The sequence below is a fragment of the Mchenga conophoros genome, linkage group LG3, assembly GCF_057382185.1.
Source record: "Mchenga conophoros isolate Kocher_MC1m ecotype Shallow Benthic linkage group LG3, M_conophoros_male_GT1.1, whole genome shotgun sequence".
Taxonomy (NCBI): Eukaryota; Metazoa; Chordata; class Actinopteri; order Cichliformes; family Cichlidae; genus Mchenga; species Mchenga conophoros.
The window spans coordinates 19,608,797-19,621,347 of record NC_140528.1 but is presented as its reverse complement, the minus strand read 5'-3'; the positions used below and the strand labels follow the sequence as shown (position 1 = coordinate 19,621,347).

At 44.1% G+C, this 12,551-nt stretch overlaps 1 protein-coding gene and 1 pseudogene across 2 annotated transcripts in view; both read left to right on the top strand.

Annotated features, from left to right (window-relative positions):
- Nucleotides 1-12,551, top strand: part of LOC146577578 (protein TANC1-like) — a 176,031-nt gene that overhangs the window by 108,764 nt on the left and 54,716 nt on the right. The window lies entirely within an intron of this gene.
- LOC146577581 (protein NLRC3-like) lies at nt 5,118-11,660 on the top strand (annotated as a pseudogene). The gene is made up of 4 exons (XR_014891404.1): nt 5,118-5,187; nt 7,793-8,028; nt 8,145-9,972; nt 11,485-11,660. The product of XR_014891404.1 is annotated as a protein NLRC3-like (transcript).

The following is a 12,551-nucleotide window of genomic DNA, read 5'->3' as shown; positions in this document are numbered from 1 at the left end:
ACCTTTCAAATGTACTTAGACTAGAACCTCTGTCTAAGGAGCTTTTAACCTTTATTTTTATTGCTGCAGCTACCAGTGTCTTCCAGTTGGGATATTCTCAGCTTCTTTCTTCGACCTCCGGGGTTAGACCACCCTTTAGTCATTGCACAGTTCTGGGGATTATTCTGCCCCGATTTCAAACAAAGATCTGTGTATTTTGGGGTCACCGGCGTGTCCCCCTTTTTGCCAAGAGCCTCTTGAACCTCGTTGGTCTGGTGTTCCTGGTTTTCGCCAACCCCTTCATGGTTATTGCTGTGTTTGTGGGATCCATCTTCTCCAGGAGCCCAAACGTCATGACACTTGACCCCAGTTGCTGTCTCGGCAGTCCCTACATCTGTCCCTGCTGTGAAGGGTCCTCACATCTCCGTGTCCCCGTCTGGTGTCTGTTCCTTTCTCTGCAAGAGACAGAAAACCAAAACACCTCTCTCCCTAGCCTTGATAATCTAATATTGTTATCCATTGTTCTTCTAATGATTCAAATTTGGTTTAAAATATTATGTTCAGGACTTATTCTAATCATAATCTATGTGTGTGTAAAAGAAATCAAAAATTAGTGAACCCTTTCTAAGTCTAACACATTATAAGCTTAAGTTTTACCATAGCTAATTTATTAAACACAAAAATAAACTCATAGAAATTTTCATATCACCATTGTTTGATGTTCAAACTCAACTGTGCTCTGCACAAGTGGTGTGTGAGACTACAAATTCTAGAACCAGAACTGCTGATTTCATTACTCTGAACTTTTAAAGGCAGGTTTTGTATCTGAGAGCAGGGACACTTGCTGTGTTCAGTGTGACTCGTCTCTGCAGAAGGTCAGGGCTCTGATAGTTGCAGTTAGCGGGTGACTTACTGGGCAGGTGGATCCTGAGTGTCTGTGGGAGTCAGGGTTCATTATGGTCCTGGTTGCTACTGGAAATAAAGAAACAAAAGGAGGGTGTGTTGTTCAGGAAGTACAGACTGTAGCTCAGCAGGTAGAATTACTAACTGGAAGGTTGGAGGTTTGATCCCTGGCTGCTCCAGTCTGCACGCCACGGTATCCTTGGGCAAGATGTGGAACCCCGACTTGCTCTCCGATGCATCCATCATAGTGTCATTGTTAGAAAAAGAAGTGCTTGTGTGAATGAAGCACGCTGTATAAAATGCTTTGACTGCTCATACAGAAAAGCAGCTCATAAGAACTGGTTCATTTTCCAGATAATTCCACTATTAAGACAACAGACATTTGGGAGGCTTTCTCTGAGAGTAACACTGAAAGTCTTGCTGCTCCTCCACAAAATGAACTTCAGATTAAAGACACAGCTCAGCTAAACACAACTCAAACTAATCTACACTATTTTTCTTTATTACGCAGCGTTTTTATAACTATTTCCAGATGTTTCTAAAGATGAAAACAGAATTAAACTCCAGCCTGATGCGTTTCTGAGGTTCCTGACTCTGACCGTCCCTCAAACGCCTCTCTGGGCGTTTCCTTCCGTCGCTTTTACTTTCGCTTTCGTGAATGTTGTGGCCCAGTTGATCGTCTCCATGTTAAGGTAACGTTAGCAGTCTGTACTGTTTTCCTGGCTGACATCAGCTGTGTGCAGCTTAGTTTCAGCATAAATCTGCTTCGTTTTATGTGAGATCAGAGTCTGGGAACGAGACAGAAACAGTTGATGATCAGCAGCTGAACTCGATGTTACTGTGGATCCACTGACTGATGTCTGTAGGCAGCTTCTCCTGCCTCCATCAGTCTGTTACGGAAGCCCGTTTCCGCCACAAAAAAGGATCCATTCTCGAAATTTCGACTTATAACTCGAAAATTTTGAGGAAAGTAGCTCGAAATGTCGAGTTAGTTCTGCCAATCAGTAATCCAGCTACAATGCGCACTCAAACCCGCATCGCAACAAACCGGCGCTTTCGAGAGTACGTTAGCTGATATTAACGCCATGTGATTCAGCTAATAACAGAAGGATTTCATCATTTGTGAAGCCACACAGACAATAATCAGCGACTTGTGCATTTATGACTGGCTGTTATTCTGGTATCTTAGCTGTAGCATTTGTAGCTGAGGGCTTCAGCTTCCGGGTAACAAGGAAACTACGTCATTCACGTAAATTACTGATTGACAGCACTAACTCTTAATTTTGACTTAGTTTTTTTCAAAATTCCAAGTTAATAAGTCGAAATTACGATAAAATAAGTCGAAATTTCGAGTTCTGGATCCTTCTTTTTTTTAGTGACGGAAACGGGCTTCCAGTGTGTGGATGTTGTTTAACTGTTGAAACTGCTGGACATTATGAACAATGCTGGGCATCCTCTGCACACGGCCATAAACAATCAGAAGAGTCTGTTCAGTGACAGGTTGCTTCTCCCCAAGACAAGAACTAACAGACTTAAAAACTCCTTTGTCCCACACGCCATCAGACTGTTTAACTCCTCTCTGGAGGGGAGAGGGAGGGGAAACAGGAGGACAAAGGAGGGGGGAACAACTAAGCTGTAGTGCCTCTTCACCTCACTGTACAATACCTTGTGCAATACTTTTTGTAAATAGTCAACAGTGCAATAGACTCAATACTTGAAATGTGCAATTCACTTGTATTTTTATTTTTTATTCCTATTTATTCTATTTATCCCCTTTGTATATTTTATTTATATTTGTCTCTGTATTTATATATGTGTGTGTGTGTGTGTATATATATATATATATATATATATATATATATATATATATATATATATATATAACAATTCTGTAACTGTAACTTCGGTCGTTGCTGTGCTTTTTGGAAGTCGAATTTCCCAGAGGAACCCACCCGAGGGATTAATAAAGTTCTATCTTATCTTATCTCTTATCTTATCTTAACTGCTGACAGTGAGACAGGCTGTCCTAAGAGTCGCTGCCAACACTTCATCTATAAAATGCATTTCTCTGCTCGTTCGCTATAGTCTGCTGTCGTATTTGTATGCAGGTTATTTTCAGTTTAACTGGTGATGTTCATTCGTGTATTGTAGGTGAATGCGTTGATGATTGATCATAAATTAGTAAACTGGCCGTTTTTGCTCAATAATTCCTGTTTCATGTTCAAACCGTCAGACAGAAACTCTGCGTTTGTTTTTATGTTCTTCAGCCTGTTGTTCTTGAGGTAATCTGTGATGCGTTCAATGACCCTCCACATGCTCTGAGGGTCATTTGAAGAGAAACAGAACTTCATCTTTAGAGCATAAGTGGGTTTTTGCCCTCTTTATGCCCGCGGTCAGGCTCTGTTTATTGTAGTATAACACTCATAGGACACGGTGTCCAGCTGCACACACACTGCACACACACTGCACACACACTGCACACACACTGCACACAATGACAGCTGCAGAGTTTGTGTCTGATGTATTAAGTATGAAACACTGTTGGGCTAAAATCTGGTCAGAATGAATCCAGGTGCAGGTGTGTCAGTTTAGGACCACTGGACTAACATCCAAGTGCTCACAATATAAAGTGTATTCTGTAGTAACATCCTGGTGTTGCAGCAACAGTCCCACATGGAAACGTCAACACTCAAACTCAAAATCTCTCTTTGTCAACAATAAAATGACAGCAGACCAATTTGAACAAAGTTGGTAAAAAGCTTCAGAAATTAGTAAAATATTAAAAAGTATCTTGATGCTCAATCATCCAGGTAAGGGTTAGGTTAGTAATGCTGTGATTGCAGACATTCCCCAACTCTCTGTGAATGGGACTCATGGCCATTGATCAGTGGTTGTTGATCAATGGTCATGACCTCCCAGCCATTGTGCAAATGTCCTGTTTATAAGGTTGGAAACCTGCAGTCAGCTGAGACTGAAGGAGTCACCTGGATGAGTCATGAAACGTTTCTCCCACTGAAAACATCCAGATGAACAGAATCAACTTTTGGGGATTAAAACGTGTCTGAATTAATCAGTGGGTGCTGAGTGGGTCAGTCAGTGTGTCGCTGGGCTGATTTGTGTTTCCTCTGCAGGTGAAGGTAGAAAGTGTGTGTGAGCTGATGTGAATTGAGCAGCATGGATCAGTGTGAGGACAGAGAGGAGGGAGTCCCTCCCTCTAAAAGCACTCTGTGTGGGGAACATGAGAGCCAGACCAAAGCTCAGAGGTGAGATGACCATCTCTAACTGTCCATGACTCTTCTCCATGTCACAGCTCAGCACTCACATCACTGCTCCATCATTATTCACAGGAACCAGCCTGGACCTCCACCCAGCTCTGTGTCCTGTAAGAGTGACGTGTCTAAAGATGTCATCAATGATTTTAAAGTCTCTGCTGCAGAGAGGTGAGCTGTTAGTAACAAGAACTCTCTGATTTAAATGATTTTGATGTTTCCTGGTTTCTAAAATGCATCTCTGTAGCAGAGCAGTGTCTCCAAGGACACACAGGCTCAGCTGTAACTGTCAGTTTATCTGGTTTAAGACACATTTGGACTCAATTGGCTGTTTTTAACTATGTATTTTAATCAGAGGTGTAAATCTAGACCTCACACATCTGGATCCTAAACTATGATAGAAACAGCTGCTAGCAGTGGGTAGTTTGACTTTGATACGCTGCTCTAGAAAGCAAACAAAGGTTTGTGCAGCTCCTCTTCAGAAAAGTGTTCAGAGAGCAGCTGCTGTATTAGACAAAGGCTCGTCGTGTGAGCCCAGATGTGTGTAACAGCTGGATGAAGGAGAACCATCACAGTCGCGTCTCCATCCCGCCTTTATTAATGAACTTCCTGTTGCTTGCAGATGACAGGAACACAAAGTGTTTGTGCCACGTGATGCTGCAGGATTTGTTAACGTGTCCATGATGGTAACATCTCCTCGTCTAACTGCAAACACATGAGCGCTCCTAACGGCAGCTATCACAGCCACACAGGCAGACTGTGTCTCACTGTTGCATTCAGGGACATTTGTTTTCCTGTAAAAAGCTGAACTCTAATCTAAGAGGACTGTTACTGACAGGAAACAGCTGCATTATCTGCAGTCTGTGTGATCACAGCTGCTTCAATCACTTTATCAGAGAATTGATCATTGAATAAAACATGTTTGTGTCTGCAGAGGTCAGAGGTCACAGTCTGCAGGATCCAGCTGTCCGTCTATGAGGAGTGACTGGTCCATGCCTCACCCTCCAGACTTCAGTGCTGAACCTGGACCAATGAGGTCAGAGACCTGTGATGACTCCTTTACATGTTTGTGTTTTCCTGGATAAATATGACCAAAGATTCATTAAAAAGATAAAAATATTAGACTTTGTCCTGTAGCGCTGTGTGGCAGGCAGGATTGGACCCAAACACAACAGGATGAAGTCAAAGAGGCAGCTTTATTTCAGCTGTGAACATGCAAATAGCAGAAATAAGAAAACATAACTGTAGGTTTGCAGTGAATGAAGCCTCAGCTCAACGCTGCACTTTGTCCCTCTTTTCCTTCTCCAAACAGCCACATCAGGAGTCTTTGATGGAGTTTTAAAATATTTAATTACAAATGTCCAAAGATGGGTTCAGGATACCTGAATCCACAGTTATTAAAGCTAAAATAGTTCACAGGGTTTGGACTTTGTTAGGTGACGAGAGAACATCAAAGTGTTTTTTATCTTTAAACAGTATTTTTATCACTTCAGTTGCTCTCACAGCCCTGTTTGTTATTTTACCAGAGCTCTTATGTTTCACTCAGTGCTCCCACCAAACACCTTGGAGGACACATTAGTGTGATTTAGATTTCATTGGTGCAAACACCAGTCACACAAGCTAACCCATGGAGGCAGCAGCAGGCTTTGTGTTTGGTAAAGTCTGTTGGCTTAAACTAAGAGAGTTTAGTTTGTTAGCACAAAGAGCTGTCAGCTAAAGCCCCGAATGCACTTTGAATACAGACGAACTGAGAAAAACACTTTAAATACAGCAAACAGTCAAACTGACAACATCTTGTTCTGCTGATCATCCACAGCAGTACATTTAGCATTCATGCTAGCAGCAGGCTATGACTGTCCACTGAGCACCAACACAGGTAGGAGTGAGCAGTGATAATAATGGATTGGATTTATATAGCGCTTTTCAAGGCACCCAAAGCGCTTTACAATGCCACTATTCATTCACTCTCACATTCACACACTGGTGGAGGCAGCTACGGTTGTAGCCACAGCTGCCCTGGGGCAGACTGACAGAAGCGAGGCTGCCATATCGCGCCATCGGCCCCTCTGGCCAACACCAGTAGGCGGTAGGGTAAAGTGTCTTGCCCAAGGACACAACGACCAGGACAGAGAGCCCGGGGATCGAACCGGCAACCTTCCGGTTACAGATACGCTTCCCAAACCCCTGAGCTACGGTCGCCCCAAGTCCTGCTCCTGATGAAGCAGGACTGTGGGCAAGTTTGAGCTACAATCCTATTGGCTTCTCAGTTTCTCCAAAGAAAAGGGGAAAAATTCTTGGTGTTGTGAAGATGTGAGTTGGTCTTGTTGTCGTGGGGCTGGAAGGATGCTGGCAGTGAGAGGCTTTTCATACAGTGTTCAGTAACAGAATGAGAAGAAAGCCACTGCACATGAAACAAGGTGCTCGTAGTGTTTGTTTACTGTGTTTGTGCCACAATGTCAGATCAGTTGTAGATTCACATGAAGACTTGTCCAGTGAAACCAATGCAAGTACTGCAGTACAGAGCAAAGACTAAGCAAGCCAGGAGAGCTCTCCAACTTTCTGAAAGTATCAGGATATTTGAGTGATAAGAAAAAGTGGATCATGCAACAATGTCCCTCAGCACACAAAACAATCAAAGCAGAATAAATATAATGTTTTAGATCAAACACTTACAGGGACCTGAAGAGAGAGAACCAACAAGATGTCATGGCTAACAGAGGAATTCAAGCACAGACTGAGTTCTGACAAACAAAAAGGTGACAGTTTATTTACCAAAGGGGTGAACCACAGTGCTCTATATATGTACAGTGAGTCGGGGAGGGGGTCCAGGGCTCCAGGGAAAAGAGGGAAGGGAGTCCACACTCACTCCTCTTCAGACACTCTTGTCCTGCTCTCCACTCACACAGCCACACACGGGAGTCACAGGTAAGCGTCTGTAACCAGGTCCGGGGAAATATTTACTCAAAGTATACACAAAGTTTACCCAACTGGTGAATTTAGAGAGAGATTTCTTAGCAAAGAGCTGAGATCATGAACACAGGAGGGTCAATGTCCCAGCGACAAACTGCTCCATGCCGCAGCGTTAAATGGTTACCGGTAAGCCCAGGTGAATCAGCAACAGGTGGTGTAATCATAGCTGGGTGGACCAAGAGCGAGAGGCCATTACAAGCTCCACCCAGGCAGGCAAAACGCTAGCAGGAGAGAGCAAAACATAAAACCTGAAAAGCCATCATGAGCCAGAGACACAGAGTTTATACTAGAAGTGAAACCTGCTCATCTTCATCATGTTTGTTTAAATAGAGAAAATCAGAAGTCTCTGTGTGTCAGACCACGGCTCTACACGGACACTTCTAAGCTGCTTCAGAGTGAACTGACCCAGATAATCTGCACACAGCGGCTGTAAAACAGTGAAAGTCATAACTGTGTCTCTCTGATGGAAAGCTTTTATTGTGAAGTCAGGAAGTCTGCAGGAAGTGTTGAGTTTGTATTCATCGCTCAGTGTTTAATGAGACAGGCAGACAGGAAGAGCAGCTCATTAGTGTTGATGACATCAAAGGAACTGTGAGGAACTGCAGTTTGGTCACATCTGGATGTTTTTCACTGACAGTAAATGTTTTAGTGATAAAGAAATGTGTTCACAGAGCGAGGAAGAGGAGTGGTGTTTGTGAGGAGGAGCAGCCGTCCTGCTGTGCTTTGTGTCAGGACGTCCTTAAGGATCCAGTCTCTACCAGCTGTGGACACTGGTTCTGCAGACAGTGCATCTCCTCATACTGGGACCAGTCTGCTTCATCGGGAGACTCCTCCTGTCCCCAGTGTGGAGAAAGATCCAGAAGCAGAGCTGGACTGCAGACAGCCAGTCAGAGCAGCTGTGTACAAAGTAAGACTGAACATCTGTCTGCTGATGGACTCATTTCTGAAAACTGGACTTCTTGTGTTGTTCAGACATTGAAGAGTTTTCTTTCTCTTTAGTCTCATTGTTTTTCTTTCTTTCAGCAGATGTTGGTCTGCAGGAGGTTTTAGATGAACATAAGATCAGTCTGAGGAGGAGATGTGAACGTGTGACTGAAGGAAGTGATGAAACAGGAAGTAGAACCCTCCTCAACACCATCTACACTGAGCTCTACATCACAGAGGGACAGAGTGAAGAGGTTCATACCCAACATGAGGTGAGGCAGCTGGAGACAGCTTCCAAGATGGACGCCCTCCATGACGCTCCAATCAGGTGCCAGGACATCTTTAAAGCCTTACCTGACCAACAGAGACCCATCAGAGTGGTTCTGACCAACGGCGTGGCTGGTGTTGGAAAAACCTTCTCAGTGCAGAAGTTCACTCTGGACTGGGCAGAGGGCTTGGAGAACCAACATGTCAGTGTGGTGGTTCTGCTTTCATTCAGGGAGCTGAACCTGATCAGAGATGAGCAGTACAGTCTTCTGGAGCTGCTCCATGTTTTCCATCCAACATTACAGAAGGTCACAGCAGAGAAGCTGGCTGTCTCTCAGCTTTTGTTCATCTTTGACGGCCTGGATGAAAGCAGACTTTCATTGGATTTCACCAACAGGAAGCTGCTGTCTGATGTCACACAGAAGTCATCAGTCAGCCAGCTGCTGACAAACCTCATCCAGGGGAATCTGCTTCCCTCGGCTCTCGTCTGGATAACTTCCCGACCCGCAGCAGCCAATCAGATCCCTCCTACATGTGTTGACAGGCTAACAGAAGTACGAGGCTTCACTGACGCCCAGAAGGAGGAGTACTTCAGGAGGAGATTCAGTGATGAAGAGCTGTCCAGCAGAATCATCTCCCACATGAAGACATCCAGGAGCCTCCACATCATGTGTAGTATCCCAGTCTTCTGCTGGATCACTGCTACAGTTCTGGAGCACATGTTGACTACAGAGCAGAGAGGAGAGCTACCCAAGACCCTGACTGACATGTACTCACACTTCCTGCTGGTTCAGACAAAGAGGAAGAAGAACAAGTACCATGAGGGACATGAGACGAGTCCACAGGAGCTGACGGAGGCTGACAGGGAAGTTCTTCTGAAGCTGGGGAGGCTGGCGTTTGAACATCTGGAGAAAGGAAACATCATGTTCTACCAAGAAGACCTGGAGCAGTGTGGTCTGGAAGTGACAGAGGCCTCGGTGTACTCAGGAGTTTGTAGAGAGATCTTCAAAAGAGAGTGTGTGATCTTCCAGAAACCAGTCTACTGCTTTGTTCATCTGAGCATTCAGGAGTTTCTGGCTGCTGTCTACATGTTCCACTGTCACACCAACAGGAAGACGGAGGTGCTGAAGATGTTTCTAAAATCAGAATCTTTCACCAAGATGATTTTCAGTTTTTTTGATGACAAAGATCCCCAATCACTTGATGTATTTCTGAGCAGAGCCATGGAGAAATCCCTCCAGAGTAAAAATGGCCACCTGGACCTGTTTGTTCGCTTCCTTCATGGCCTCTGTCTGGAGTCCAACCAGAGACTCTTAGTAGGTCTGCTGGGTCAGACAGAGATCAGTCCAGGAACCATCCAGAGAGTCATCAACAACCTGAAGGAGATGAACAGTGATGAAATCTCTCCTGACAGAAGCATCAACATCTTCCACTGTCTGATGGAGATGAACGACCTCTCAGTACATCAGGAGATCCAAGAGTTCCTGAAGTCAGAGAACAGATCAAAGAAGGAACTCTCTGAGATCCAGTGCTCAGCTCTGGCCTTCATGCTGCAGATGTCAGAGGAGGTTCTGGATGAGTTGGACCTGCTTAAGTACAAAACATCAGAGTGGGGACGACAGAGACTGATTCCAGCTGTGAGGAACTGCAGAAAGGCTGGGTGAGTCCAGATGTGATCATTAACATCATTGATCAGTGTAGGTTAGTAGTTTAATTTTGAAAATAAAATCAGATTGTAAGCAGAAAGTGTTTGTGTCCGTACGCTGCAACCTTCCACACCATTCCTTTATTGTACAGACTCAGCAGCAGCTCCATGGATCCCAAATCCAAGAGTGGAGAACAGATTTGAAGTGTGTCACATCCATGCAGTCACAGCTGTTTCCACCATGTTTCCACTGATATTAATCCTGTTCAATGACACGTTTCATATCAGTGAATATGTTCTTTAGGACGTCCACTGACATGTTTAAGTGTCCTGCTGGAAATCACTCAAATCATCCATGAAATCCATGAAAAATCCTTTTAGTGTTTCTAACTTCACCCTCTGTCCTCTCTCTCTCTCTCCATCCTCCTCACTGCTTCTTTCACTGATAATCACACAAACATCGTATTCAGCTACAAAATAACACAATAATATCATCTGATGATCATTATTATAAGAGCAGGATCCATATTTGATATCAGAGTAACACACTGCTTGGTTATGTGCAGTCATCATCAGTGACTGTGGGTCAAACAGAAGCTCTCTGATTGGTTGCTGACCTTGGTCACCTGTCCACTCTCACCTGTTTGTGTTTGCTCTCTCTTTGCTGTCTCCATCCTCTCTCTCCTTTCTCTCCCTCTCTGTCTTTGTACGTCACTCAGGTCCAATGGAAACAGTGACATTTACAAACCAATCAAAGACAAACTGATCCATGTCAGGTTATAACAATATTCAAAGTGAATACAGGCTGCTGCTGGACACAGACAGGTAACATCATTTTGACTTGCTGTCACCTGGATCTGGACTCATAAACACTGAAGCCCTGAACAGGAATACAAATCATTTTCTGCCAACTAGCGACACACCAGCAGATAATGGCTCAGAAAGCTCAAATGAGCCAATCATTTCTGTGTTTAGTTCCCCTGAAATCAGATCTGATATCAGCAGCTCTGAGTTCATTCATCATTATTGTCCAGTGATGAGATTTCTGCTCTGTTTGGTAACAGTCAGCAGGTTTTTCCTGCGTGTGGACGTGAACAGTCGTACCTGACAGCAGGTAGCAAACAGAGATCATCTTTCCAGCTGGAACTCTTCACTGAGCTGAACTCATTCAAAATGTTCTGGAGTCAAAACAGGAAACAGTCCAAATGTGTGTCTTCACTCTGACTCTGGATCAGATCTCAGTGACAGACTGTGGACATTATGGAAGCCTAAATGTGACACCATCTTCCTCCTTCATCTGCAGATTAAAGCCAAACAAAGATTCTCATTAAAAGTCTGCAGGTCTGAGAGAGACTCAATCGTTGTGTCATGTCAAACACAGTAAGAGGAGCTGAAGCACAGATGTGAAGAGCAGATTCATCAGATTATGACCTCACTCTGTTTTGTCTTCATATACATTCAGTCTGTGTTTATAATGCAGATTTTCTGCTTTTATAATAACACATTTTATATTTTCTATCATCACAGACTGACTCACTGTCTACTCTCAGTCTCACTGTGAAGTTGTAGCCTCAGCTCTGAAGTCCAACCCCTCCCATCTGACACAGCTGGATATGAGTTGGAACAAGCTGCAGGATTCAGGTGTGAAGCTTCTGTGTGCTGGACTGGAGAGTCCAAACTGTCGACTGGAGACTCTGAGGTGAGTTCACTGACTGCGGCTGTTGTAGTTTTTCTATATTTCAGGTCTTTGATTGATGTTTGAAACTTTCTTTAGTTCCTAAATGTTCAGGATGTGTCTGAAGACAAATGTGAAGAAGTTTGAGTGCTTTCAGAAATGTTGTCTTTCCAAACGACTGAACAACAGTTTTTCCTTTTGGCTCCAAACAGAAGTGACAGACTTGAGCAGGGTTCATTTAAAGGCTGACAGAAGTGGAGTGGTGACGGGGAGATGTTTGACAGGACAGTGTTTCAGCCTCCACAGGTTCATGTTGTGCTCCATCAGTCAGTGAAGATGAAGTCGGTGCTGATGAGGCTGTAGAGTGTGTGAGGGATGTGAATGAGGATGATGAAGATCTGATGATAGCAGATAAAAACAGGCTGCAGAGACTTTGAGCCATACAGGGCACACAGTGTGTGTACAGAACAGCTGAAATCATTATGGAGGCCTCACTGGAATATGGAAGCATCACTGTACAGCTTCAGTGAAGCATTAAAGTCTCTGATATGAGATGAGAAATGAAGCAGCCAGAGCTTTTTCATGAGTGGAAATCCACTGTGACTGTGAGCTGCTGCTACAGCCTCCAGATTAGCCAGCAGCTCATCCTGCTCAACATTTTCTCACCAACTTTAATGGAAGTGTGATGTTTTCAGCTGGAGTGATGGTCAGGGTGGCCTCCCTCTCCTCTTCTTCTCCTCTTCCTCTTTCATTTGTAAAGCCACTTCTGCTGCTTTCATTCATTTGGAAGTCCTGTAGCTGAGTTTGGGAGAGACTAACAGCCTCGGCAGCAGAGGGGAGAAAGGCTGTAACACCACCACTTTACTCTGTTCTACCTGTCACATCATTTTATCAGGAAACAAATATGCTCATGTTTTTA